Source organism: Limulus polyphemus, unplaced genomic scaffold (genome assembly GCF_000517525.1).
Source record: "Limulus polyphemus unplaced genomic scaffold, Limulus_polyphemus-2.1.2 Scaffold3106, whole genome shotgun sequence".
In the NCBI taxonomy this organism is placed as follows: domain Eukaryota; kingdom Metazoa; phylum Arthropoda; class Merostomata; order Xiphosura; family Limulidae; genus Limulus; species Limulus polyphemus.
The window spans coordinates 91,173-95,952 of NW_013668716.1; positions in this window are offsets into that span (position 1 = coordinate 91,173).

Consider the following 4,780-nt stretch of genomic DNA (forward strand, 5'->3'; position numbering starts at 1 on the left):
AAAGATGTGTATGAAAATTAGTTTATTTGAATTACTGTCCCGTTTCATTACTAACTCAGCACTAACGTAAGTGTGTGAAAGCTAGTTTATTTCAATTAATGTTCCATTTCGTTACTAACCCAGCACTAATATAAGTGTTTGAAAGCTAGTTTATTTGAATTAATGTCTCGTTTCGTTACTAACACAGCACTAATAAATTTGAATGTGAAAATTAGTTTATTTGAATTAATGTCCCCTTTAGTTACTAACACGGTACTAACATAAGTGTGTGAAAGCTAGTTTATTTCAATTAATGTCCCATTTCGTTACTAACCCAGCACTAATATAAGTGTGTGAAAGTTAGTTTATTTGAATTAATGTCCCGTTTCGTTACTGACACGGCACTAACATAAGTATGTGAAAGCTAGTTTGTTTGAATTAATGTCCGTTTCGTTACTAACACAGCACTAATAAATTTGTATGTGAAAATTAGTTTATTAGAATTAATGTCCCCTTTAGTTACTAACCCAGCGCTAACGTAAGTGTGTGAAAGCTAGTTTATTTGAATTAATATCCAGTTTCATTACTGACACGGCACTAACAAAGGAGTGTGTGAAAATTAATTTATTTGAATTAATGTCCCGTTGAGTTACTAACGCAGCACTAATATAAGTGTGTGAAAGCTAGTTTGTTTGAATTAATCTCTTGTTTCTTTATTAACCCAACACAAACATACGTGATTGAAAGCTAGTTTTTATGAATTAATGTTTCGTTTCATTATTAAACTAACGCTAAAATAAGTGTGTCAAAGCTAGTATATTGGAAATAATCCCCAGTTTCGTTACTGGCATGGCACTAACAAAGATGTGTATGAAAATTAGTTTATTTGAATTACTGTCCGTTTCATTACTAACTCAGCACTAACAAAGATGTGTATGAAAATTAGTTTATTTGAATTACTGTCCCGTTTCATTACTAACTCAGCACTAACGTAAGTGTGTGAAAGCTAGTTTATTTGAATTAATGTTCCATTTCGTTACTAACCCGGCACTAACATAAGTGTGTGAAAGCTAGTTTATTTCAATTAATGTTCCATTTCGTTACTAACCTGGCACTAACATAAGTGTGTGAAAGCTAGTTTATTTGAATTAACGTTCCGTTTCGTTACTAACCTAGCACTAACATAAGTCTGTGAAAGCTAGTTTATTTGAATTAACGTTTCGTTTCGTTACTAACCTGGCACTAACATAAGTGTGTGAAAGCTAGTTTATTTAAATTAATGTTCCGTTTCGTTACTAACCTGGCACTAACATAAGTGTGTGAAAGCTAGTTTATTTGAATTCATGTTCCGTTTCGTTACTAACCTGGCACTAACATAAGTGTGTGAAAGCTAGTTTATTTGAATTCATGTTCCGTTTCGTTACTAACCTGGCACTAACATAAGTGTGTGAAAGCTAGTTTATTTAAATTAATGTTCCGTTTCGTTACTAACCTGGCTCTAACATAAGTGTGTGAAAGCTAGTTTATTATAATTAATTTCCAGTTTCGTTACTAACCTGGCACTAACATAAGTGTGTGAAAGCTAGTTTATTTGAATTAACGTTCCATTTCGTTACTAACCTGGCACTAGCATAAGTGTGTGAAAGCTAGTTTATTAGAATTAATTAAGGACAAAAAAACGGTCAGTTTCATCTGGCGTTTCTCCAATTTCTGCATAAACAAGAAATTGTCATCTTCATGCATATTTTAATGTGAAATTAATCTACAGCATTATAATTATTTAAATAAAGAATTTAGTAAGCCTTTTTTCTTCAGAAACTCTATACCAGACATGAAAAAAAAATTAAATTTTACGTTATCCAGAAATACCTGAAGCATTTACAATAACACGTGGTCTTCGAAACACCCTGTATTTCTAATGTCACTACAAAAAATAATTATTCCAACACAAGACACTTACCTTCTCTTTGGTAGTCACAAACAATATGATATGCATTCACAAAGTTCCAGACATTTTGCTTTTTTAAGGGGGCTGAAAGTGGATTCGTAACTCCTTTTAATGATTTGAGGCAAAGTTAATTTGATTTTTTTGTTCGTTTTAGAAAAAAAAATCACTTAAAAAGTTTGGGAAATATTTTAATAGAAATATATATATTTAATTTAAATTAGAAAATTGAAAATCACCATTTGAAATGAAGAAACTCGAGATGTGCGAGTGAAATGACAAAAATTACAACAGACCAGATTACACGTTTCTTCTGATTGATACGATTCGTGCAACCGTACTGTTCATGGCCCCGAGCAGATCATACAAACCAACCGTCTTTAGACGACAACCAATAGATCTGAAACTGTCTTTTCTTACGTCGCATAACGATTTATTCTCTAATAGCCCTGGAGGAGTTTTTAATTAATTCTTTCAGACTGTTGATTAAATTATGGTTTCACACCTTCCAAGAAAGGAGACAAGCAGCAGTGGTTCCTGAGGGGTAGTAATGTGGGTGGGGGAGCTGAATGAGACTGCAAGATAACTTTACATTTCTGTGTTAATTAAATCTTTCACCTCTGAGCTCCGGCGGTTGTCGGGGACAATCGTATAAGAAATGGTTTTTTTAGGTCTTCAAACCCGAGAGAAAAAAAAGCTGAGAAAGATGAAAGAAACATTTCGTGTTTTTTTGTCGTTGTTTTTTTTTTAGAGGATGAACGTCGGCGTGATAGGTTTTGTCGAAAAACGGATTATTTCCTTGTAAATTAAAAGTTGAAATAGCGATAATTTCTTCGTCGACAAAATTAAAGGTTCCGTTCATAATAAAATTTCTAAAGGATTACCATTCTGACTGAATTGAGTTAGTTTCACAAAATTTTTGTTTTCATACACAAGAACAGAGAAAAACGCTATAGTTGTGGAACTTTTCTAGACTATGAAAAAAAAATCTTCGTTGCACTAAAATGTCGATTTCTTATTTCAGAACACAAAAGTTTAGAAAAGAAAAGTTTGTGAAAAAAACAACAACTCTGTATATACATCCAGACGTTTGAGTGATCAATCGAATCATTTTCTGTCGAAAGAACATTGCATTAGCTCCAAAAAAAGAGAGAAAAATCATTCCTCTTAAATTGTATTAAATAACGGAGTATTAAACCTTCTGCTGTCTGGAACAGCTGCAATCGGAAACAGGGTAGGTTCCATTTTCCTTCTAAATTTTTCATGCGAAAAAATGTCACTATTTATTGCGGTATTCCGTAAGAGGGAACCCCAGTAATTATATTATAGATAGTAGTTTGTCACAGAAGAATTATTCGTTATTCTAAGGAAGGGAACCCCAGTAATTATATTATAGATAGTAGTTTGTCACAGAAGAATTATTCGTTATTCTGAGGAAGGGAACCCCAGTAAATATGTTATAGATAGTAATTTGGCTCAGAAGAATTATGCAATATTCTGGGGGATGGTACCCCAATAATTATGTTTTAGATAGAAGTTTGAGGCAGAAAATTTATGCGTTATTCTGGGGGAAGGAACCCAGTAAATATGTTATAGATAATAATTTGACGCAGAATCATTATGCGATATAACGAGAGAGAGGATCCCAGTAATTATGTTATAAATAGCAGTTTGACGCAGAATGATTGGTAGAGCGCTCACTTACTGACCCGTATAACCTGGGAATAAAGTAATCTTTGAACAGATATAATTTTTATCATCCGTATTAGGGCGAGTGTAGCCTAGTGGTTAAGGTGCCTCAACTGTTCATTCAAGGGTTCATGGCTCACGTCCCACTGCCGCAAAATCGCACTCCACCATAAATGCACTATAATAATGGCGGTTAACTCTCTCTCTATTGAGACAGTAAAGGGTAGCATAAGAGTAGGCGATGGGTATTGTTAATTAATTGCCTTTACTCTAGTCCGTCTATTCGGAATTACAGACAACTATGCGCAGGCAACCTTTGTAAACATAAAACAAATATTTTTTCCTTTTCCGTTCTGGCGTTAGTAATGTATAAAAGAATCTCATGTTGTACTTATTGTAGTCCAGGTGGAACTAAGTGTTGGGCCTTCTCTATTCTCTAGAGATGGTTACTTGGAAAACTAAGATGGAACTAAGTGTTGGCCCTTCTCCAAAGATGGTTACTTGGAAAACTAAGATGGAACTAAGTGTTGGCCCTTCTCCAGAGATGGTTACATGGAAAAACTAAGGTGGAACTAAGAGTTGGGCCTTCTCCAGAGATGGTTACACGGAAAAGCTAAGGTGGAACTAAGAGTTGGGCCTTCTCCAGAGATGGTTACACGGAAAGCGAAGGTGGAACTAAGTGTTGGGCTTTCTAGAGAGATGGTTACTTGAAAAACTAAGGTGGAATTAAGTGTTGGGCATTCTCTAAAGATGGTTACTTGGAAAACTAAGGTGGAACTAAGTGTTGGCCCTTCTAGGGGCGGATATGTGGTAAAAAGAAAGTTAGTGTTACAGTGAAAAATAGCATCATTCTTAGATCTATACGAATTTTAACACAGTCTGTACACTTTCTCACATAGAGTCATCAGTTCTGTGCAGACTCACATAGAAATATCACGTGTTACACACAATAATACAGAAGCATTATCTGTATACAGGCACATAAAATATTATTACATGTATAGAAACTCTCGTAGAAACATCATCTGTTATACAGACTCAGATACAAAAAGTATCTGTTATACAGACGATAGAAACATCACCTGCGTACATATTTACATAGAAACATCGTCTGTATACAGACTCACATAGAAACATGGCCAGTATACAGACTAGTTTGTTTGTTTG